This window comes from Pristiophorus japonicus, chromosome 16 (genome assembly GCF_044704955.1).
Source record: "Pristiophorus japonicus isolate sPriJap1 chromosome 16, sPriJap1.hap1, whole genome shotgun sequence".
Taxonomy (NCBI): domain Eukaryota; kingdom Metazoa; phylum Chordata; class Chondrichthyes; family Pristiophoridae; genus Pristiophorus; species Pristiophorus japonicus.
The window spans coordinates 64,684,212-64,710,159 of NC_091992.1; the positions used below are offsets into that span (position 1 = coordinate 64,684,212).

The window sequence follows — 25,948 nt, forward strand, 5'->3', positions numbered from 1 at the left end:
AGGTGGGCAGAACAGTGGCAAATGGAATTTAATCCGGAGAAGTGTGAAGTCATGCATTTTGGGGGGGGCAGAGGTTGCTGGAACCTGCAGCCACCTTACAAGTTGTGTGTTGTGTGCTTCCCTGAAGCTGTCACATTTAGCCACGAGGATGGGATGTAATTGAATAATACAAAGCTGAAATTTTTGTTGGTGAAGGATTTAGCCAGCCAACAGAGAGACGTTGAGAGCTTCTCTGTTTTTGGAAACAGCTACAAATCCAAGGTAAATTACGAGCACACTTGGTTAAACTGCCAGAGTCAAAATGGCTGCCCCCTATGGGAGTTATAGGGCATTTGGGGGCATTTCAACACCACGTGAAAGTTTCAGAGCGTATGTGGATCAGCTAGAAATGTTTTTCGCTGCAAATAATATAATCGAAACTCCCAGTAATGAAGACAATAACCGATTGGTGTTGGAACAAAAAAGAGCTATATTCTTAACTGAGGCCGGGCCCGAGTTGTATGAAACGCTGATAAATTTGCTTGTGCCTGACAAGCCAAAAGATACAACGCTGGAACAGATTCTAATAAAGTTAGAACAACATTACAATCAGAAGGCCGAAGAAAATATCAGTGAGTGCATTGTAGCATTAAAAAAGCTATCTATTCAGTGTAATTTCGGAGACTTTCAGAACCAAGCATTGCGAGACCACTTTATTTGTGGGATGAAAATGATGCAATCAGAAGAATGTTATTGACGACGCCTAACTTGACTTTTGATTTAGCTTGTCAAACAGCTATGTCAATTAACATGGCCAACCAATATGCCCAAGAATTTCATACTAATTTCAGTCAGACAACCGAAGTGAAACGCCTGCAGGTTCCAAGTAAAAGGGGGTGAAGCCCCAAATTCTCAGAAAATGGAAATGGGAACAGAGTATCAATGTTCTGCTATCAGTGCCTGGGATAACACATTGCTCAAAGTTATCAAAGTTATCAAAGTCCATATGTGAAAGCAGAGTGTTTCGTCTGCAGGAAAACTGGGCATCTTGCGAAGGCATGCTGACTGAAGGGTAAACCAGCTTTCAAAGCTAAGAGTAGAAATCCCCAGAGACTACATAGCATGGAAGAAAAACAACAGGACGAGGAGGTGTTAGAGTTAAATGCATAGCTGTTGCAGGATTCAAGATACCCATGGAAATCGACACTGGTGCACCCGTGAATGTAGTACTGGAGTTGCTATACCTCGATAAATTGCGTGATTTCCCATTGGAGGAAGCCAAGATAGAGCTGCGAGGGCCACTTTACCCATTTATGGTGATGGTTCTTCACTCTCACCTTCTGATTTAATTTTACACTTCTCTCTTTTACGGACCATAAGCCCCTGACAGCAATCCTCCATCCAAAGTCCCCAGTTCCAACATTAGCTGCAGCCCGAATGCAGAGATGGGCTTTGATTTTGTCAGCATATACATTTGATATTGAATACAGACAATCACAGTAATGCTGATGCAATGTCTAGATTGCCTTCCCCATCACAAGTTGCACCCGATAGGGAAGAAGTGTTCTATTTTTCATACATTGATGAACTGCCAGTCACAGTTGAAGAGATTGGTAGAGCAAGCAGCAATAAGATGGGTGGCCAGGAGTAACGTCTGCTGGATCCACTCACCCGTCTCCCTCCCCCTGGGATCCAATCACCAGCCTCCCTCCCCCTGGGATCCAATCACCAGCCTCCCTCCCCCCAGGATCCAGTCTCCCTCCCCCCAGGATCTAATCACCAGTCTCGCTCCCCTTGGATCCTCTCACCATTCTCCCTCCCCCCGGGATCCACTCACCAGTCTCCCTCCCCCCAGGATCCAATCACCAGTCTCCCTCCCCTAGGATCCACTCACCATTCTCCCTCCCCCCAGGATCCAATCACCAGTCTTCGTCCCCTGGGATCCACTCACCAACCCCCCGGGATCGACTCGCCAACCCCCCCCGGGGATCCACTCACCAGCCCCCCCTCGGGGATCCACTCATCAGTCTCCCTCCCCCAGGATCAACTCACCAATCTACCTCCCCAGGGATCCAGTCACCCCGGGATCCACTCACCAGTCTCCCTCCCGCTGGGGATCCAGTCACCAGCCTCCACCCCCGGGGATCCACTCACCACGTTCCCTCCCCCCTGGGATCTACTCACCAGTCTCCCTCCCCCTGGGATCCACTCACCAGTCTCCCTCCCCCTGGGATCCACTCACTAGTCTCCCTCCTGCCGGGATCCAGTCTCGCCCCCCCTCCCCGGATGCTGCGTGGTGGCCAGGGAAGGAGAGACCAGCAGTGCAGGGGTTGGGGGTGGGGTGTGGGGGATATGTAGGCCTCGCTACCCACATTTTCCTTCATTCTCCTCCGCGTTCCTGTGCCCAGTTTGTGGTAGGATTGTGGGGGGAATCCCAGCCAGTGTACGTGAGTTAAACTGGAGCAAGTAATCGTCGCCTCTGTCCAAAGTTGCACAACCAACACATGCTGGCTGCTGTGGCCGCCCTTATCATTGCAATAAACTCTTCCTGTATGGACCATACGGAAACTCATGCTGTGCTGTTCCCAGATGAACGTTTCACCCCGCCTCCGATAATCAGCTCCAGGCCTTTGGGCTTGATCAGAGACCCTGAGCTCCCCTTGCACCCACGCAGAGCACTCAATGCTGGCTGTATCTCCGCTTCCTGACCATTCCTCTGAGAACTACGTTTGGAAAGCCCTGTAATAACTGATGGTTCCTCTTTCCTAATTGCGATATGACCCACACAGGAAGCTCAGACAGCTGACAGCAGGGTGGGCTGACAAAGCTTGCAACAGACCTGGCCCCAGATGTCTCCATACAGCATCCAGACATCTTGCACAGATTGCTCAACGCAGTATTCTCTGTAAACCAGACCACTGTCTCTCGTCGCAGTTCAACATTTGCCAAGCTGGATTTGTTTTCTCTGGTACCAACAAGTGTAGTCACTGCTGTAGTGTCGGGAAACACAGCAGCCAATTTACACACAGCAAGATCCCACAAACAGAAATGTGACAATGACCAGCTAATCTGTGGTAGTGATGTTGGTTGCTGGATAAATGAACCCTAATCTTTCATTAGAGCCATGGGGCCGATATTCAGGGTGGGGATAAGGCCCGTCACCGCCGTTTTGCGGCGACCATGCAGGAGAATCGCGAGGCCGCCACGACCCAAATTCACCGCGGGGATTTTTCAGGCAGTCCCCACTTCCACCCGCTGCTGCCGTCTGCCACAAGCGCGTCATCAAAGTACATACCACCAATCTCCCGCACCTCCAGCCCAGTCCGCAGGAAATTTACCTCCAGAAAGCCACGAGCCGCCGCGCGGTGCCCCCGACAGCTTTCTCTGTCAGTGCACCGTCTCCTAACTGTGTGCGGTCCAGTAGGGCGGCGGCCCTTCGAGGGGAGGGCCCACTGCCGCGGCCGCCATGTTGTTATTTTTGCCGGCTGAATTCCCAATCGCCGGACAATTAATCCCCGGGGTTCGGCCGGGCCGCTAATGGGCAGCCTGGCACCCCCTCTTGATAAAGTGCCCCATGATAGGCTTGTCAGCAAAGGGCCAGTGGCAGCATGGATACGGAATTGGCTCAGTGACAGGAGACAGGGAGCAGGGGTCGGTACTGGGACCATTGCTATTATTGATAGATTAATGACTTGGATGTGGGTGTACAGGGCACAATTTCAAAATTTGCAGATGACACAAAACTTGGCAGTATAATAAACAGTGAGGAGGATAGTGATAGACTTCAGGAGGACATAGACAGGCTGGTGAAATGGGCGGACACGTGGCAGATGAAATTTAACGCAGAAGGTGCGAAGTGATACATTTTGGTAGAAAGAACAAGGAGAGACAATATAATCTAAAGGGTACAATCCTGAAGGGGGTGCATGAACAGAGAGACCTGGGGGTATGTGTGCACAAAACGTTGAAGGGGGCAGGGCAGGGTGAGAAAGCGGTTAAAAAGGCTAACGGGATCCTGGGCTTCATAAATAGAGGCACAGAGTACAAAAGTGGGGAAATTACAATGAACCTGTATAAAACACTGGTTCGGCCCAAACTGGAGTATTGTGTCCCATTCTGGGCACCACACTTTAGGAAGGATGTGAAGGCCTTGGAGCGGGTACAGAAAAGATTTATGCGACTGGTTCCAGGGATGAGGAACTTCAGTGACGTGGATAGACGGGAGAAGCTGGGATGGTTCCCCTTGGAGCAGAGAAGGTTGAGAGGAGATTTGATCGAGGTATTCAAAATCATGAGGGGTCTGGACAGAGTAGATAGAGAGAAACTGTTCCCATTGGTGGAAGGGTCGAGAACCGGAGGACACAGGTTTAAGACGATTGGCAACAGAACCAAAGATGACATGAGGAAAAATCTTTTTACGCAGCGAGTGGTTAGGATCTGGAATGCGCGGCCTGAGAGGGTGGTGGAGGCAGACTCAATCGTGGCTTTCAAAGGGAGTTGGAAAATTAGAAAACAAAGAAAGACTTGGATTTATATAGCGACTTTCACAACCGCTGAACATCTCAAAGCGCTTTACAGCCAATGAAGTACTTTTGGAGTGTAGCCACTGTTGTAATGTGGCAAACACGGCAAACAATTTGAGCAGAGCAAGCTCCCACAAACAGCAATATGATAATGACCAGATAATCTGTTTTTGTTATGTTGATTGAGGAATAAATATTGGCAAGGACATAGAAACATAGAAACATAGAAAATAGGTGCAGGAGTAGGCCATTCGGCCCTTCGAGCCTGCACCACCATTCAATACGATCATGGCTGATCATTCACCTCAGTACCACTTTCCTGCTTTCTCTCCATACCCCTTGATCCCTTTAGCCGTAAGGGCCATATCTAACTCCCTCTTGAATATATCCAGTGAACTGGCATCAACAACTTTCTGCGGTAGAGAATTCCACAGGTTCACAATTCTCTGAGTGAAGAAATTTCTCCTCATCTTGGTCCTAAATGGCTTACCCCTTATCCTTAGACTGTGACCCCTGGTTCTGGACTTCCCCAACATCAGGAACATTCTTCCTGCATCTAACCTGTCCAGTCCTGTCAGAATTTTATATGTTTCTATGAGATCCCCTCTCATTCTTCTAAATTCCAGTGAATACAGGCCCAGTTGATCCAATCTCTCCTCATATGTCAGTCCTACCATCCGGGGAATCAGTCTGGTGAACCTTTGCTGCACTCCCTCAATAGCAAGAACGGCCTTCCTCAGATTAGGAGACCAAAACTGAACACAATATTACAGGTAAGGCATCTCCAATGCTCTGTACAACTGCAGTAAGACTTCCCTGCTCCGATACTCAAATCCTCTCGCTATGAAGGCCGACATGCCATTTGACTTCTTCACAGCCTGCTGCACCTGCATCCCAACTTTCAATGACTGATGTACCATGACACCCAGGTCTCATTGCACCTCCCCTTTTCCTAATCTGCTGCCATTCAGACAATATTCTGCCTGAGTTGAGAAGGAATTTTTTCTCCCAGAGGGTTGTGAATCTGTGGAATTCTCTGCCCAAGAAGCAGTTGAGGCTAGCTCATTGAATGTATTCAAGTCACAGATAGATAGATTTTTAACCAATAAGGGAATTAAGAGTTATGGGGAGCGGGCGGGTAAGTGGAGCTGAGTCCACGGCCAGATCAGCCATGATCTTGTTGAATGGCGGAGCAGGCTCGAGGGGCTAGATGGCCTACTCCTGTTCCTAATTCTTATGTTCTTATATTCTTATGTTCTTATGCCTTCATGATTTGCCACCAAAGTGGATAACCTCACATTTATCCACATTATACTGCATCTGCCATGCATTTGCCCACTCAACTAACCTGTCCAAGTCACACTGCAGCCTCTTAGCATCCTCCTCACAGCTCACATTGCCACCCAGCTTAGTGTCATCTGTAAACTTAGAGATATTACACTCAATTCCTTCATCTAAATCATTGATGTATATTGTAAAGATCTGGGGTCCCAGCACTGAGCCCTGCGGCACTCCACTTGTCACTGCCTGCCATTCTGAAAAGGGCCCATTTATCCCGACTCTCTGCTTCCTGTCTGCCAACCAGTTCTTTATCCACGTCAGTACATTACCCCCAATACCATGTACTTTAATTTTGGACACCAATTTCTTTTGTGGGACTTTATCAAAAGTCTTTTGAAAATCCAAATACACCACATCCACTGGTTCTCCCTTGTCCACTCTACTAGTTACATTCTCAAAAGATTCCAGAAGATTCATCAAGCATGATTTCCCGTTCATAAATCCATGCTGACTTGGACCGATCCTGTCACTGCTTTCCAAATGCATTGCTATTTCATCCTTAATGATTGATTCCAACATTTTCCCCACTACTGATGTCAGGCTAACCGTTCTATAGTTCCCGGTTTTTTCTCTCCCTCCTTTTTGAAAAAGTGGTGTTACATTAGCTACCCTCCAGTCCACAGGAACTGATCCAGAGTCGATAGACTGTTGGAAAATGATCACCAATGCACCTACTATTTCTAGGGCCACTTCGTTAAGTACTCTGGGATGCAGACTATCAGGATCTGGGGATTTATCGGCCTTCAATCCCATCAATTTTCCCTAACACAATTTCCTGACTAATAAGGATATCCTTCAGTTCCTCCTTCTCGCTAGACCCTTGGTCTCCTAGTACCTCCGGGAGGTTATTTGTGTCTTCCTTCATGAAGGCAGAACCAAAGTATTTGTTCAATTGGTCTACCATATCTTTGTTCCCCATTATAAATTCACCTGATTCTGACTGTAAGAAACTGTCGAGGAAATTTCTAAGTTAAAGTAACTCAAGCGGAGATTTCAGAGTCTTGCTTCAAGAGATTCTTTAATATGTACAGGCGAGATATCTCGGAGAGCTGCTTGGTCCTTACCAAGGCAATACTCCGAAATTCTATAGAAACTTGTTCCATCTTTATACAGAAAAAAAGGAATTTTATCTCTACAATTGACACCTACATTATTCAGGAACATTACCAATTCTAAACAGGGCACAAAGGTCAGTTTACACAGCCCAACAGTATCTTGTCACGTCATTATTCAATCTTTTCGAGGGTCAGCAAGATCATCACTAAAAGCCCCTCTTATCAGAGAAATCAGTTTGTCCAGGCAATGGGGGTATCTTAACATATACAAATACCAGATGTACAGCTTTCATGTTATCTGTTCTTTTCTAACAAAGAAGAGACATCAAGTATTTTCTGGCCTTGCAGGATTCTGCAGTCTCAGCACAGAATTAAACTTACTAAAAGGAAGAGAGAAATTTAACCCCTTCCTATATCGTGAACTAAAGTTCTTCCACAACTCCCTCCTTGTTGATCTTTTATCTTTAATGATCAACATGCTTTCCTTCTTAGAAAGAAAAGGGAGGCTCATACCCCTCGGGGTAAGGTCTCATCTCTAAACATTCTTTTTCATTATAGTCATCTAACTGTCCCTCTATTCTGTTTAACCTTCCTTTCACGATCACATTTTTCTGCTCTATTTTTTCTACTAGGTTCATTACTTGTCTGTTATGTAGCCAGATACCTGTAGTTGCTGTAGCCCTTCATCCCACGCATTTCTCAACTCTATACTTTCTCCTATTAGTCCTCCTACAACCTGGATTTTGTTTTGCAGGGTCTCTATATCTATTGTGTTCAAGGCTCCCATTCCTACTCCTACCCCACCTAATACAGTTCCCAGCACGTCTCGCTTTTTTCTCAAGGATCGGTCCAGTGTGACTCCAACACTGGTCGTGTTGCAACCATTCCTCTCCCTTAGCGGATATAGGATTTGTATGGTTAAATTTACTATACCTGGGGATCTTACTACCGATATGCAGGTGGTCAATATCCATTTTAAATGGCCCGGATCTCTGGGGGAATGCCTATTTTTATTATGTGTCCACTGTTTAATATAGGTTCCCCCATGTAGTATTTTTGTACGGTTCATGCACTTTACCCATCCTCTGTTTTCTATTTTAAAATGACAATCTTCTTCGGGGTCACAAAACGTGCCATTAGTTTCTTGGCTCTCAGCTATTTCCTTGCTGGTCAGGCATGTCATATGTACCTTCCATTTCAAGGTTATGTTAAATCCTTCCTCACTGGTTATTTTCACTTCCCCTGATCTTGGGTCCACCCCTATTCCGCAGGCCTCACACCTTACTGTGAAGTTCCCCACTTTGCAATCCTCTTTTTCCGAACATACATAAGTGTCCTGCTGTCCTGCTTTGTCAATCGTGCCCCAGGCCATTTCTCCTTTCCATATTTTACCTTCTTTTATAAACCTTTCTTCTGTTTTAACTCTTCCCACTGCCAGAAGGATTAACATACCCAGTGTCCCCTGATAGTTTTGCCAGGAGTCCTTCCTCATCTTCCTCCCTTTGTTTTCTTCTATAATGCTCCTGAACCAATTCGTTAAAATAATAGCTTACTAGTACAATAGTAACAGTGATCCACAAGATAAAGACCCAAATTGGTATACAGGCAAGTTCTGACATCTAGCTTGATACTTCGGGGTATTATGCTCTTAGTCCAGCCTGGCTCGGTAGAAACAAAAGGGGATGAGTACAGTTCTTTTCGGGGTGTGTCCGCCCTAGCTCGGTATTTCTTCTTCTTGCTGTGTTTCGTCTGGAAGGTAGTATTTACATCGGGTGGCGTGTATCCAATTTGGATGTTTTTCCAGTTTCAGGGCGGTTCTTGTTGTGAGGATTATCTGATATGGTCCCTTCCACCTAGGAGAAAAAGATTCCTTGTTTAGAGTTTTCACTAATACTTGCTCTCCCGGCCTGAAAGGGTGCATGTTTCCCTCTGACGGAGGTACTTGGGTCTGTTTTATTCGCTCATGCAGGCTTCTCGCTATTTCACACATGGCCTGAGCATATTTTAGCGACTTTTCGTCATTCCAAATTAATGCTACCTTTTCTGCTCCTAGTGGCGGTTTCACACCAGTAGGCATTGGCCTTCCTAATAAGGCTTCATGGGGTGTCAAACCAATATTTCGGTTCTTTTGGTTTCTTATGGTATATAGTACCAATGGAAGGGCATCTGGCCATTTTAGTCCTGTTTCTTGACATACTTTAGTAAGGGTGGACTTTATCACTCCATTGACTCTTTCCACCATGCCTGAGGACTGAGGTTGATACGGTATGTGCAATTTCCACTGGAAACCTAGCGCTTCGGCTAGATTCTGCACTATTTTTCCTGTAAAATGTGTTCCTCTGTCACTGTTGATTCCCATAGGTATCCCATATCTTGGCACTATTTCTTTAAATAGGATCTTCACTACTGTTCGGGCATCATCCTTCCTTGTTGCATATGCCTCTACCCACCTTGTAAACATATCTACTATTACTAATAGATACTTAAAGCCTAATACTGGAGGCATGTGGACAAAATCAATTTGCAAATTTTCAAAGGGCATGCTTGGTTGGGGTAGATGGTCATATTCTGCAGGCGTCTTTCCTCTATTGTTTTGTTGGCAAATTTGGCAGGTTTTAGCAATTTTCTCAATTATTACTGTTATTCCTGGTGCATACCATTGCGCATTGATAGCATGTATCATCCCTCCTTTGCCCATGTGAGCCTGACCATGAGCTAGGCGAGACAAGGGCAAAAACAAAGACCTGGGACATACAGTTCGTCCGTCAGGATGGGTCCAGATATTATTTTTTAAAAAACATCCTTGTTTCTCCCATGTTTTTCTTTCCTGCACTGTAACTTGTTGCTGTGCTATTTCAAGTTGTTGGGCGCTCAGTGTTGGCAGAGGGGAGACTGAGGCTGCCTGTAGGCAGCACGTCTGTTCCAAAGCGGCTCGTCGGGCCGCCTCGTAGGCCCTCCTATTTCCTATTGATACTTCATCTTCACCAGTTGTGTGGGCTGCGCATTTAATAACAGCAACCCTTTTTGGCAATTGAATGGCATCTATCAGGTTAAGCACTAATTGTGAGTGCTTAATATGCTTCCCGCCAGAGGTGATGAAGCCTCTGTTTTTCCATAGTTGTCCAAAATCATGGACTACACCAAATGCATATCTTGAATCGGTATATATATTAGCAGATTGATTTTTAGCTAATATACATGCTCTAGTTAGGGCGAACAATTCAGCTGCCTGTGCCGAGGTTCCGGGGGGCAAGGCAAATGCCTCAACAATTTCATATGGGTTTACAATAGCATAGCCTGCCAGGAGCAAATTGTCTGATGGTCTGTGAGACGACCCATCTGTATAAAGAATGAGATCGGGATTGTCCATTGGTTCCGTAAGCAAATCTGGTCTAGGCATGGTAGCCATCTCCACTGTTGACAGACAGTCGTGCTGGTCTGGGTCCTCTATTTCTCTAGTGGAGCTGGTAGGAACAAAAACAGCAGGGTTTACTGCAGGCGCACGGCGAAAAGTGTAGTTAGGGTGTGACAACAGCAGCACCTCGTAGCCTGTCCTTCGGGATGCTGTGAAATGCTGAGTTGCTGCGGAATTCAACAATAACAGCACCGCATGCGCGGTGATAACAGTGCACGGATAGTCCAATACAATTGGTACTGATTTTTCCACCATGACCGCAGTAGCGGCTACAGCACGCAGACAAGCAGGCATTCCTCGTACTACTGGGGGGAGCATTACCGAATAATAAGCAACTGGTCTATTTCCCCCACCATGTTCTTGGGTTAACACTGCTGTTGCGAATCCTTCTTTTTCATTCACATACATTTGAAAAGGTTTCGAATAGTTCGGAAGTCCCAATGCTGGAGCGTTAGTAATAGCATTTTTTAACTGTTTAAATGCTTCTTCCCTCTCAGGGGTCCATTCCACTTTAGGTGGGGCTTCTTTTAGGGCAGCTGATCGTAGAGCCGCATCCCATTCCCGATAGTCGGGGATCCATTGTCTACAGTATCCCACCATCCCTAGAAAAGATAAAACATCCTTCTTTGTCCTTGGTGTGGGGGTGTTTTGGATGGTTTGAATTCTTTCAGGTCCCAGCTGCCTCTGCCCCTGGGATATACGAAACCCTAGGTACTGCACTTGGACTTGGCAGAATTGTAACTTTTGCAGTGAAACCCGATGCCCTCTTTCACATAGGTGCTGTAAAAGCTTTATAGAGTCTTGCATACATTCAAACCCGTGGCTGGAGGCCACGAGCAGATCGTCAGCGTATTGTAATAGCACCGACTGATCTGATAATGAGCAGTCCTCGAGGTCTCTTTTTACGGCTGTCGCATAAACTGCGGGGCTTTCGGTATACCCCTGGGGCAGCCTAGTCCACGTATACTGTTGTTTCTTATACGTGAAGGCAAACAAATATTGACTTTCCTCCTTTAAAGGGATGGAGAAGAATGCCGAACACAGATCTACTACAGTAAAGACAGTAGCTGTGGGTGGGATAGCGGATAGTATGATGTTGGTGTCCGGTACCACAGGGGTGATAGGGACTACTATCTTATTTATAGCTCTTAGATCTTGTACAAATCTCCACTCATTTGGTCTATTAATCTTCGGGATAGGCAGTATCGGCGTATTACACGGGCTCTGTGTCTTTTTCAGGACGCCTTGCTCTAACAGTGCTAAGATGACTGGCTCTATCCCTTCTTCCGCCTCCGGTGGCAGTCTGTACTGCCTTATACTTGGCAATACAGCATTTTTTATCAACTGTACCCTATGGGGCACCGCAGAATAGACTTGTCCAACATGGTTTTTATGTTTAGCCCAGAGTTCGGGGGACACTTGACTCAGTGCCATTGGTATGTTAGGGCTAGTTTGTCCGGGGGGTTGCTGTTTTTCAAACGTAGCATCGTGCCCTTTTCTCTCCCAGTGGAGAATTCCTCTGTCACGGGTGATAAATTCTAGCCGTATATCCTGCAGTTCTATCATCGCCCATGGTTGATAACCTGGTCGCTGTCTTTTCTCTTCTATGTCTAAGATCATCCCGCTCATGTCTTTAGGTTTTGCTGGGGGCTTTACAGCCAATGTCAGATGGGGTGTCGTATTTTCTTCTTTAAATCGTTTTTGTTGTAACGGTGTTAGCTCCACGGCCACCCCCAACCCTTCAGATCCGAAATAAATGTGGGGAGTAGCTTCTATTACTTCGTTTTTATTTAAGAACGGTTGCACAAAGCACTGATAGTCTTCAGCCCTGTGTCGAGTATACCAGGCTGTACAGTGAAGCTGAACTGCCTCAAAGCTTGTTAAGATGATATACAATAACTCTTTAATATTAGGGTCAATTTTAATCTTTAAGTTTTCCACTGCCTCTTTTATCAGGGGGGAGTAGAAGTTGCCACTCAGTTGCCAACTATAAAGGGCAGCACTTTCTTCATTCTTTTCCTCTTTCTCTCTTTCTATCCCATTAAAGAACTGATGAATGTTATTTGGAGGGATCTCCATAAACATCCCTTCCTTTCTGCAATATATTGTGGCTCCTAGTTTGCACAAAGTCTGTCTTCCTAATAGAGGGAGAGGCGTTGTCTTAGAGACTATCAGGGTTTCGTCATTAACTTGTTGTCCTTCAATTGTCAATTTAGTAGGTTCGGATAAAAAATCTTTCAAGGGGACGCCGGCCACACCCATGCTTAAAACAGTGGTGTTGCTTACGGGTAATCCCACAGAGGGCGGTACAGAGGACATAGTGGCGCCGGTATCCACCAGGAACTTTACATAAGTGTTTCCTACTTTTAGTATTGCTAAGGGATTTTCTTCTATGTCCGTTGATAAGCGAAGAGTCGCTGCCTGTACCGTTATGCCTCTGGGGCATCCCTATGCTGATTGATACGGATTGGGGTTAGAAAAGGAAAATTGAGGGGCTGGTGGAGGTGGAGGTTCGGAAAAGTTCCCTTGCGACCCTCTATTCTGTTTGGGCGGGCATCTACAGTCGCGAGCCCAATGCCCTATTCTTCCACAATTTCTACACTCATCTTGAGAGCGATCTCGCTGTGACCACTGTCCTCTTCCTCTTCCTCCACCCCTAAATCCCCCTCGATTCTGCGCCTGCCCTCCGCCTCTCTGCTGGTAATATTGACCTGTTGCTTTGGTTTTACTTACGTAATTGAACAATCCCTCCCTGTCCATGTTTGCCAAGACAGTGACTGTCTCTTTCCAGGTTTTTCCTTGCCAATCTAAAACTTTAATTTTGTAGGTCTTTGCATGCTGTGGTAACATGCAGTTCAGCAGTGTTTGTACTGCTAAAGGTTCATTCGTATCTAAGGGTATTCCTGCATACTCCTCCCAGCTATTTTTCCACCTGGCTGCGAAATCTATCATTGATTCTTCCGCTTTCTGCAAACAGCGAGTAACCTCCCCTATATCCCCATGTTGTCTAGCCCCTTGTAGAATTGCATTCCGTCCTCTATTCTGTAGCCAGTGTGTTAAAGATTCGTTTCCTTCATTTAGCAAATCATTATTAGCTCTCCAATCCCCTTCTTCTCCGGGCGGGATATGGAACATATCTTTTACTCCCTGCCAGGAAGATCCGTACGCTGCTTGTAATAATAGTTTAACATCCCCTGGTAGCGGATTATAAATTGTACAGGTCTGCTCAAGCCAGTTATGAAATGCAACAGGTTTCTTTACCGGGTTTGGGGCTGCAGAGATCATATCTCTGGCCTCTCCCGGAGACCAGGGTTTTAAAACCGCTGTGGTTCCTATCATTACTCGGGGATTTTGGAGGAGGAGGGTAGAGTCGGCTTCTGCCTGAGCTGGGGTTGTTTGTGACCTTAGGACCATACCAGCTCTCAGATTGGCTCCCCCTTTTCTTTCTCTCCTGATTTATTCTCTGATATTTTTACTTTCGGAGGCTGATGTCTTTTTGCAACCTCTAGCCATTTAATAAAACATTTATCCATATAATCTTTGTCCCAAGTAGGGTCTCCTCCCCCTTCCTTAGTTATTTTCCTCCATTCTTCGATTAAAGACAATTTAAAACTTCCTCCATATGGCCAGTCCCCATCAGACCAACCGTATAAATCGCTACTAAATGTTACCGCGTATCGGTCATCTCCTGTTTCTTTAATTACAGTGTCCGCCGGCGAGCCGGGTGGCACAATTGGATCTCCTACCTTCTCTCGTTGCTTTACTACCTTACGAATCCTTTTTTCAGTTTTGCGCTGCATACTCATTCTTTTAGTTGGAGGGTCGGTTTTCTTCCCTTTTCTAGGAACTGGACGCAAGCATCCTGCTCGACTAGAGCTGTTTCCCATTCTCTCCGGGTGCAGTTTCTCGCGGTGTTTCCTGAAACGAGAGGTTAAGACACGCCCACAAAAATATATACACACACAGTATTTACAAAGCGCTCACCGGTGTCTCTTTTCGGCTCGGCTCGGGTCTCCTTTAGCTTTCTTGTTATTTTAGCTTCTTACGGTAGCTACCCTATGCCTCACCCTTCCGGGATCTAGGCGGCTTGCCCCCTTTTCTAGGACAGCCTAGGCACTTTCCCCCTTAAGCTGGGAAAATCCTTTTAAAATTCCTCTTTTTCTTTTAAGCCAATTTTTACTTTTAATTTTGTTCGTTTGGGATCTCGTTATCAGAGGTCCTGCAGACTACGCCAGAAACTGTCGAGGAAATTTCTAAGTTAAAGTAACTCAAGCGGAGATTTCAGAGTCTTGCTTCAAGAGATTCTTTAATATGTACAGGCGAGATATCTCGGAGAGCTGCTTGGTCCTTACCAAGGCAATACTCTGAAATTCTATAGAAACTTGTTCCATCTTTATACAGAAAAAAAGGAATTTTATCTCTACAATTGACACCTACATTATTCAGGAACATTACCAATTCTAAACAGGGCACAAAGGTCAGTTTACACAGCCCAACAGTATCTTGTCACGTCATTATTCAATCTTTTCGAGGGTCAGCAAGATCATCACTAAAAGCCCCTCTTATCAGAGAAATCAGTTTGTCCAGGCAATGGGGGTATCTTAACATATACAAATACCAGATGTACAGCTTTCATGTTATCTGTTCTTTTCTAACAAAGAAGAGACATCAAGTATTTTCTGGCCTTGCAGGATTCTGCAGTCTCAGCACAGAATTAAACTTACTAAAAGGAAGAGAGAAATTTAACCCCTTCCTATATCGTGAACTAAAGTTCTTCCACAGGGACCTACATTTGTCTTCACTAATTTTTTTCTCTTCACATATCTATAGAAGCTTTTGCAGTCAGTTTTTATGTTCCCTGCAAGCTTCCTGTCATACTCTATTTTCCCCCTCCTAATTAAACCCTTTGTCCTCCTCTGCTGAATTCTAAATTTCTCCCAGTCCTCAGGTTTGCTTCTTTTTTCTGGCCAATTTATATGCCTCTTCCTTGGATTTAACACTATCCCCAATTTTTCTTGTTAGCCACGGTTGAGCCACATTCCCCATTTTACTTTTACTCCAGACAGGGATGTACAATTGTTGAAGTTCATCCACGTGATCCTTAAATGTTTGCCATTGCCTATCCGCCGTCAACCCTTTAAGTATCATTTGCCAGTCTATTCTAGCCAATTCATGTCTCATACCATCGAAGTTACCTTTCCTTAAGTTCAGGACCCTAGTCTCTGAATTAACTGTGTCACTCTCCATCTTAATAAAGAATTCTACCATATTATGGTCACTCTTCCCCAAGGGGTCTCGCACAACAAGATTGCTAATTAGTCCTTTGTCATTACACATCACCCAGTCTAGGATGGCCAGCTCTCTAGTTGGTTCCTCGACATATTGGTCTAGAAAACCATCCCTAATACACTCCAGGAAACTCCTGCACCGCATCGCTAGCAGTTTGGTTAGCCCAATCTATATGTAGATTAAAGTCTCCCATGATAACTGCTGTACCTTTATTGCACGCATCCCTAATATCTTGTTTGATGCTGTCCCCAACCTCACTACTACTGTTTGGTGGTCTGTACACAACTCCCACTAACGTTTTCTGCTCTTTGGTGTTTCGCAGCTCTACCCATACAGATTCCACAACATCCAAGCTAATGTCCTTCCTTACTATTGTGTTAATTTCCTCTTTAACCAACAACGCTACCCCACCTCCTTTTCCTTTCTGTCTATCTTTCCTGAATGTTGACTACCCCTGGATGTTGAGTTCCCAGCCTTGGTCACCCTGGAGCCATGTCTCTGTAATCCCAATTATATCATATTCATTAATAGCTGCCTGCGCAGTTAATTCGTCCACCTTATTACGAATACTCCTCGCATTGAGGCACAGAGCCATCAGGCTTGTCTTTTTAACACTCTTTGTCCCTTTAGAACTTTGCTGTAATGTGGCCCTTTTTGATTTTTGCCTTGTGTTTCTCTGCCCTCCACTTTTACTTTTCTTCTTTCTATCTTTTGTTTCTGCCCCCATTTTACTTCCCTCTGTCTCCCTGCAAAGGTTCCCATCCCCCTGCCATATTAGTTTAACCCCTGCCCAACAGCACTAACAAACACTCCACCTAGGACATTGTTTCCGGTCCTGCCTAGGTGCAGACCATCTGGTTTTTACTGGTCCCACCTCCCCCAGAACCGGTTCCAATGTCCTAGGAATTTGAATCCGTCCCTCCTGCACCACTCCTCAAGCTACGTATTCATCTTAGCTATCCTGAAATTCCTACTCTGACTAGCATGTGGCACTGGTAGCAATCCTAAGATTACTATCTTTGAGGTCCTGCTTTTTAATTTAACTCCTAGCTCCCTAAATTCAGCTTGTAGGCCCCCATCCCGTTTTTTACCTATATCGTTGGTACCTATATGCACCACAACAACTGGCTGTTCACCCTCCCCCTCCAAAATATCCTGCACCCGCTCCGAGACATCCTTGACACTTGCACCAGGGAGGCAGCATACCATCCTGGAGTCTCGATTGTGGCCGCAGAAACGCCTATCTATTCCCTTTACAATAGAATCCCCTATCACTATAGTTCTCCCACTGTTTTTCCTGCCCTCCTGTGCAGCAGAGCCACCCATGGTGCCATGAATTTGGCTGTTGCTGCCCTCCCCTGATGAATCACCCCCCCCCCCGCAACAGTACCCGGACACCGGAGATAACTCATCTGCTCTTATTCAAAATGGAATGGAATCGTTTACGTCCACTTGAGAGAGCAGACAGTGTCATCTATCCTACATGGTTGCTGTTTGTACTATCACAAGGTGTGCCACCAGAGGGCACAGAAGTGGGAGACTTGTAGATTACCTGTACAGGTGTGCCTGGCCTAGTATAAGAGGCAGGCCACCATGTGTGATCTTCACTCTGTAGTTAGCAATAAAGGAGTAAGGTCACTACAGTTCAAGTACAAAACATTGCCTCGTGGAGTCTTTATCAGAGCATCTAAAGACATAACAACTGGTGACAAGATTACGGACCTTCACGCGTAAATGGCTACCCTTGGTACGTTGCCTCAGTTCACCGATGGTGATGATTGGGATGCCTTCGTGAAGAGGCTCGACCATTTCTTCACAGCAAATGACCTGGCAGTTGACGATCCGGCCACACTGGCTGATAAGCGCAGAGCTATCCTGCTAACCAGTTGTGGGCCCGCCATCTAGCGAAGACAACAACCAAGACATATGAGGAGCTTGTAACGCTGATCCAAGAACAACTCAAGGCCAAAGAAAGCATCCTCACAGTCAGACACCGGTTTTATACACACTGACGGCCCAAAGGCCAGGAAATCGCAAAATATGCTGCAGACCTCAGGAGGCTGGCGGCACCGTGTAATTTCGGCGACCACCTCACCGAAGCGCTGCGAGATATCTTTGTCATCGGAATCGACCATGAGGGCCTTCTTCATAAGCTACTGTCTGCGGATACCACAGTCACACTGCAGAAGACCATCTCTGTGAGACAGGCATTCATGACCTCAACCTACGGCTCTAGGCAGATGACTCATCCTCAGGACTCAAACCCGTCAAGTACTGTACACAGAGTGACGCCTTTTAGAGGCTGGACTTAGAACATGAATCTTCTCAGGGAAGTGAGAACAGGCCCCCGAGTCCCTTAACTCAGAGTCCGCCGAGGGGGGCTACTCGAGTAGCTCCATGCTGGTGTTGCGGAGGGAATCACAGGGCTCACCAGTGCCGTTTTCAAGACTATGTGTGTAAAGGCTGCAGCACAAAGGGCCACCTCCAGCGAATGTGTAAAAGAAATATGACTCACTGTGTTGATGAAGAGTCTGCAGAGGGTCATGGATCCAGTGTGGATTATGAAGCGATAGTCAGAGAGGCAGCTCAGCCCCACGATGAGGTATATAGCATGTTTACCTGCACCACCAAGGAGGATGGAAGTCGAGATGAACGGCATTCCAGTCTTCATGGAAGTGGACACGGGGGCGAGCCAGTCAGTAATGAAACAAGAAACCTTTGAGAGGCTATGGGACAATCAAACTGGACGACCCAAGTTGGTCCTGCTCCAGGCAAAGCTGCGCACCTACACCGATGAACTTATCCCAGTCATTGGTATTGCGGATGTAAAGGTACTCCATGATGGCGCGGTGCACAAGTTATCCCTGTGGATTCTTGCAGGGGATGGACCAACGCTACTCGGAAGAAGATGGATGGAGAAGATCCATTGGAGCTGGGAAGACTTCACCCCTCCAGCGATCGACGTCCCCTGCGCTCAGAGGCAAAGCAAGCCCCCACCTGAGGTTGGATCCGGCACCAGAGAGCAGACCAGCACAGCACCCGAGGCACAAACCGCTCAGCACGACTGCGTGGAGATGATCCAGCTGAGACGACCCGAACGCACCTTCCAGGCTCCAGTGGCAGGACTCCGGAGGAAGAAAATCGGATCCAAAGGCGACTTCCCAGCTTCGGTGGCAGGACCCGGGGAGAAGAGGGTCACAGCAGTCGACATCGTGGATGGGAGAAAGATGGCGCCCAAACCACGAGGTGAAGCGCTGAAGGAAAAGATGGCGATGGCCAGACCACGAGATGCAGCGCTGATGGAGCAACACATGGTACCAAACGGAGAAGAGGATTGGGGTAAAGATAGCAAGGCTCTCTTAAAGGAGGCCAGCAACCCACCACAATTAAAGGGACAGTTCCACATTCTCAATCAATGTAATAGCAACTGTGAGTTAAATGTAAAATGTGTAATTGATGATCAGAGTTGTGTACATGCAATAAGCAAAGAAAAGTCATGCGATTGCGATCGGAGCTACAGGTTACTTACCATGAATAGTGAAAAGTTGTGCGATGTAGGATTTCAACCGCATTCAGTCAATGCAGCGGGCAGACACCCATCAGGAGCACACAGGTCCAGTGAGCTACCCAATGCTGTAGCCTGCATCCCTGGGACCAGAGTGATGCACCATGGAGTGTGGCCATAAGCAGCCAATACATACAAGCTGCAGAGCAAGCGATCTCAGGAGGGCAACAGCATCGGTATCGATACCCTGCCCCTGATCACCTCCATCTCTCAGGCACCCGATGGCACCAACTGCCACGAGCCTGAAAGAGCAAACTGTGCCAAGGTGCAGCCTCCAGACCCTATCGCCACCAAGGCTACACCCGGGAACAAAGGGTCACCCGCAACGGTTCTCCCAAATGGGACCTGGACCAGCCAGGATCCCAAACCAAATAACGCCCAGGCAAGCGAGTCAGCAGTTCCCTGTGCACTGCCGGACAGCTGCTCCTCAGGGAACAGCAGCGACCCTGGGCTCAAGGAAAGGACAGGGAGGTCACAGACATCTGTGAACCTGCCCAATGCTAGGAACAACGACAACAGCTCCAAAAGCAGGCAACTTGAGCTAACCGGGTTCCCACTGCCAGCACTGGGCACCGCGCCATCACTAGACTACCTGGATACCATCCAGAACTTCTGGCACTAGTTTGTACTCACCAAGAATTTTCCATCATGCACCACTACTGCACCACTGTAAATGTAATTTTTTTTTTCTTTGGACATGAATGTAATGAGCCAACGGCACAATCTGTATGTGGTGGGGTTGAGAGAATGAAATGGTCATGGACGCACATAAACAGCAACCACCAGCACTCTACTGCCAACAAAACACCACCTACTCACCCAAGATAGATACGACCCACCAAGGATCAACCAGATAGAGCTAAGCCCAGAGCACAGTCAATGCATGAAGGCGGTTTGCACTAAAGGCTTGGGGGAGAATGATGTCATGTATCCTACATGGTTACTGATTGTATCAAGGTGTGCCGCCAGAGGGCACAGCAGTGGGAGACTTGTAACTTACCTGTACAGGTGTGCCTGGCTTAGTATAAAAGGTAGGCCACCAGGTGTGATGCTCACTCTGGAGTTATCAATAAAAGACTAAGGTCACTGCAGTTCAAGTACAACTCATTGCCTCGTGGAGTCATTATCAGAGCATCTAAAGACATAACAGACGGGACCTCGGTCTAACGTCTCATCCGAAAGATGGCACCTCCAACTGCAGCACTTCCTCAGCACTGCACTGGAGTGTCAGCCTAGATTTATGTATTCAAGTCCCTGGAGTGGGACTTAAACCCACAACCTTCTGACTCGGAGACGAGAGTGCTGCCCACTGAGTCACAGCTGACACTCGAATTACTTGAAGAAAAACAATTTGCATGGCTGCAGGGAAAGGGCGGGGGAGTGGGATCAGCCAGCACGGGCTCAACAGGCTGAATGGCCTCCTTCTGTGCTGTACAGGAGGGCAGGAAAAAGAGTGGGAGAGCTATAGTGCTAGGGGATTCGATTGTAAGGGGAATAGATAGACGTTTCTGCGGTCGCAAACGAGACTCCAGGATAGTATGTTGCCTCCTTGGTGCAAGGGTCAAGGATGTCTCGGAGAAGCTACAGCGCATTCTAGAGGGGGAGGGTGAACAGCCAGCTGTCATGCTACATATAGGTACCAACAATATAGGTAAAAAACGGGATGAGGTCCTACAAGCTGAATTTAGGGAGCTAGGAGTTAAATTAAAAAGTAGGACCTCAAAGGTAGTAATCTCAGGATTTCTACCAGTGCCACGTGCTGGTCAGAGTAGGAATAGCAGGATAGTTCAGATGACTACGTGGCTTGAGGAATAGTGCAAGGGGGAGGGATTCAAATTCCTGGGACATTGGAACCGGTTCTGGGGGAGGTGGGACCAGTACAAGCCAGACGGTCTGCACCTGAGCAGGACCGGAACCGATGTCCTAGGCAGAGTGTTTGCTAGTGCTGTTGGGGAGGGTTTAAACTAATATGGCAGGGGGATGGGAACCTATACAGGGAGGCAGAGGGAAGTAAAAAGGGGGCAGAAGCAAAAGGTAGGAAGGATAAAAGCAAGAGTGGAGGGCAGAGAAATCAAGGGCAAAAATCAAAAAGGACCACATTACAACATAATTCTAAAAGGACAAAGAGTGTTAAAAAAACAAGCCTGAAGGCTCTGAGTCTCAATGCGAGGAGTATTCGTAATAAGGAGGATGAATTGACTGCACAGATAGCTGTTAACGGATATGATGTAATTGGGATTACAGAGACATGGCTCCAGGGTAACCAAGGCTGGGAACCCAACATCCAGGATTATTCAATATTCAGGAAGGACAGATAGGAAGGAAAATGAGGTGGGGTAGCGTTACTGGTTAAAGAGGAGATTAACACAATAGTAAGGAAGGACATTAGCGTGGATGATATAGGTAGAGCTGCGAAACACCAAAGAGCAGAAAACGCTAGTGGGAGTTGTGTACAGTCCATCAAACAGTAGTAGGGAGGTTGGGGATGGCATCAAACAAGAAATTAGGGACGCGTGCAACAAGGGTACAGCAGTTATCATGGGTGACATATTGATTGGGCTAACCAAACTGGTAGCAATACTGTGGTGGAGGATTTCCTGGAGTGCATAAGGGATGGTTTTCTAGACCAATATGTTGAAGAACCAACTAGAGAGCAGGCCATTCTAGACTGAGTCTTGTGTAACGAGAGAGGATTAATTAGCAATCTGGTCATGTGGGGCCCCTTGGGGAAGAGTGATGATAATATGGTAGAATTCTTTATTAAGATGGAGAGCGACACAGTTAATTCAGAGACTAGGGTCCTGAACTTAAGGAAAGGTAACTTCGATGGTATGAGACGTGAATTGGCTAGAATAGACTGGCGAGTGATACTTAAAGGGTTGACGGTGGATAGGCAATGGCAAACATTTAAAGATCACATGGATGAACTACAACAATTGTACATCGCTGTGTGGCATAAGAATAAAAAAGGGAAGGTGGCTCAACCGTGGCTAACAAGGGAAATTAGGGAAAGTGTTAAATCCAAGGTAGAGGCATTGGCCAGAAAAAGCAGCAAACCTGAGGCCTGGGAGAAATTTAGAATTCAGTAGAGGAGGACTAAGGGTTTAATTAGGAGGGGGAAAATAGAGTATGAGAGTAAGCTTGCAGGGAGCATAAAAACTGACTGCAAAAGCTTCTATAGATATGTGAAGAGAAAAAGATTAGTGAAGACTCATGTAGGTCCCTTGCAGTCAGAATCAGGTGAGTTCATAATGGGGAATAAGGAAATGGCAGATCAATTGAACAAATACTTTGGTTCTGTCTTCACTAAGGAAGACACGAATAATCTCCTGAAAATACTAGGGGACCGAGGGTCTAGTGAGAAGGGGGAACTGAGGGAAATCCTTATTAGTCAGGAAATGGTGTTAGGGAAATTGAAGGGACTCAACGCCGATAATTCCCCAGGGCCTGATAGTCTGCATCCCAAAGTACTTAAGGAAGTGGCCCTAGAAATAGTAGATGCATTGGTGGTCATTTTCCAACACTCAATGGACTCTGGTTCAGTTTCTATGGATTGGAGGGTAGTTAATGTAACCCCACTTTTTAAAAAAGGAGGGAGAGAGAAAACAGGGAATTATAGACCGATTAGCCTGACATCGGTGGCGGGGAAAATGCTGGAATCAATTATTAAAGATGTAATAGCTGCGCATTTTGAAAGCAGTGACAGGATCGGTCCAAGTCAGCATGGATTTATGAAAGGGAAATCATGCTTGACAAATCTTCTAGAGTTTTTTGAGGATGTAACTAGTAGAGTGGATAAGGGAGAACCAGTGGATGTGATGTATTTGGACTTTCAAAAGGCTTTTGACAAGGTCCCACACAAGAGATTGATGTGCAAAATTAAGGCACATGGTATTTGGGGTAATGTATTGACGTGGATAGAGAACTGGTTGGCAGACAGGAAGCAAAGAGTGGGAATAAACGGGTCATTTTCAGAATGGCAGGCAGTGACTAGTGGGGTGCCGCAGGGTTCAGTGCTGGGACCCCAGCTCTTTACAATATACATTAATGATTTAGACGAAGGAATTGAATGTAATATCTCCAAGGTTGCAGATGACACAAAGCTGGGTGGCAGTAGATTGCATAATTATTTCAGTCATGGTCAGTACTGATGTAGCAGTACAGGTATGTGAGGACGCAAGTTCCAGAGCAACCGGACGGGGTCCTAGTCGTCTGATGGTGGCGCTGCGCCCCCCCCTGCTAGCGGGGTGGGCTTGGTTCGCTCACCTTGCCAGGATTCAGGGCCTTTGCTGTTGCCTAGTGGTGGGCAGAGCCACAGATGTGTGTGGCCTCCCTGTCCCTGTCCTCCTTTGAGGGCTGCAGAATCCTCTGCCTGCTCTCTAACGGTGTTGGGGACCTGGCTGTTCCAGGTCCTGTTTGAGGAATTAGTTGGTTCTGGCCTTTCGCTCCCGGACATGGCCGAGGTAGTGACTGGGTCTGGGGGCTGCGCCGTCTCCACCCGGATGGTGGGCAACGGCGGCAGACTGCGCGTATTGGCGCCGTTTTCATTTCCAGGTCCGTGGCGAATAGTGCCATCGGGTGCCTGCAGCGTGGGATAGACCTGGGGCAGGGTATCAGGATCAGTGCCTTCATCCTCCTGAGGTCGCTGGCTTGCTACTTTTGGGAACACCCTATTCCGACATCTCGCAACATTTTGTTCTTCACATTCTTAATCTGATCGTTACATTGATTGCCATGCATACAATTTCTCTTTAAATTCAGTTGGTTGCAAGTCTCCTTTAAAAGAACCCTGCCACACTACGCTGCATCTCGCAGTAGCAGGGACTCCATCTTGCCTCTGTCCTCGAGGTCGACTGCCTTGATCCTTCTCTCCCGCGATTCTGCCACAAGCGCTGGAAGAGTGCCTGTGAATTCGATCGTCCTCCCCAGGAGTCCTGCCACTGGAGCCGGGAAGGTACTTTTAGATCGTTCCGGTCGGATCATTGCCATGCAGTCGTGATAGATGGTCTGTGCCTCAGGTGCTGTGCTGGTCTGTTCTCTGATGCCTGGCCCAAACGAAGGTGAGTTTTTGCTCTGTCTCTGAGCACGGGGGACATCGATTGCTGGAGTGAAGAGGTCTTCCCATTTCAACTGGATCTTCCCCATCCACCTTCTTCCGAGTAGCGTTGGACCATCACCTGCAACAATCCACAGAGGTAACGTGCACCATGCCATTATGAATTACACTTACATCCGCACTATTAAGGACTGGGATCAGCTCCTTAGTGTAGGTGCGCAACTTTTCCTGCACTGGAATCAGCTCGAGTTATTTTTCGTTCCATAGCCTCTCAAAGGCATCCTGGCTCATCACTGACTGGCTCGCTCCGGTGTCCACTTCCATGAAGACTGGAACGTCGTTTATCTCGACTTCCATCTTCACTGGAGGACAATCGGTGGTGCAGGTATACACTCCATAAACTTCTTCTTGGGGCTGAGCTGCCTTTCTGGCCAAATCATCATACTCCCCGCTGGATTCAAAGTCATCTACCGACTCCTATGCTAGACGGTGAGTCGTATTTCTTTTACACATACGCTGGAGGTGACCCTTCGTGTTACAGGCTTTGCATACATACTCAAAAACTGACACTGGTGAGCCCTATGGTTTCCTCCGCAACGCCAGCATGGTGCTACTCGATTAGCACCCCTCGGCGGACTCTGAGTTCTGGAACCCTGAGGTCTGTGCTCTCTGCCCTGGGCAGAGCCACGTTCTACAGTCTTGCCTGTGAAAGGCACCATTCTGTGTACAGTACTTGTCGGGTTTGAGTCCACAGGATGTGTAAAGTCCTTACTCTACAGTATGAAACCACACGAGGCACATTCTAGGGACAAGGTCACTCTGTGACCTTAACTCTTTATTTACAGGACTCCAAAGGCGATGATCCTGCATGGGACCTCTCTTTTTATACCTGTGTGATCAGGTAAGGAGTGTTGTGGAAAGTATTTTTATCTAAGCTGATACCATACGGTATTTGTGTGCCTTTTGATTAAAATGGAGTCCTGGCCCTTCCAGAACTTTCTGCATTTTAGCAGTCAGCTTGCATAAACAGCTAAACCTGCTGTTAGATGGCTGATGGCCATCAGACAGCTAGGAGACAAGTCATGCTGAGACAAGTAACCCCCCATGGTGCTCTCCTATTGTCTACACTACAGGAGTTCCATGTCACCCCACCCTTATCTTCTAGCCATTATCTCTTTCCGAGACCTCATCCATTTGATGCAAACAGATAAACTGACCAGGAAATTGAAACAATCCTGACACAATACAAGACAGGTGATAGCCCATTACCTATGACTCATGGAGTAATGGCCGTTTGGCTTTCTGATAACCCTGACAAAAGGAATTATCGGGATACCATGTCAGGACCAGGATATAGTAATTAACTCTTTATCTGTATTCACTGACTGTGAGACAGAGCAATACACAGGGAGAGGCCAGAACTTTGGTTTTACTGTATAAATATCTTGTTAAACTGAACCATTTCGGAGGTGTTCATTTAGCCCTTGACTGAGTGAAACCTACCCCTTGCGAGCAAGTAAATTAAAAAGGAAACTTCTACCGGAGCTGTAAGTGTCGGAGTCATTCTTTTCGGAGGTCGAGATTTCGACAGTGTCTCCCACAAGTTCACCCCTTGTGGTCAAGGTGTGCATCTAGGTTGAGTGTATACAGTAATACAGTGGTGTTACATTGTGGTTACAAACATGACATCCCCTTCCCCACCCCCGCCCAAAGTCATACTGGGAT

General features: G+C 46.8%; 1 long non-coding RNA gene across 1 annotated transcript; it reads right to left on the reverse strand.

The window, feature by feature from the left end:
* Nucleotides 1-6,842: 6,842 nt before the first annotated feature.
* LOC139226559 (uncharacterized) lies at nucleotides 6,843-14,194 on the reverse strand. The gene is made up of 2 exons (XR_011587287.1): nucleotides 14,060-14,194; nucleotides 6,843-8,751 (listed from the first exon to the last, which is right to left on the reverse strand). It is a non-coding gene; the product is annotated as an uncharacterized lncRNA (long non-coding RNA).
* Between the last annotated feature and the right edge of the window lie 11,754 nt (nucleotides 14,195-25,948).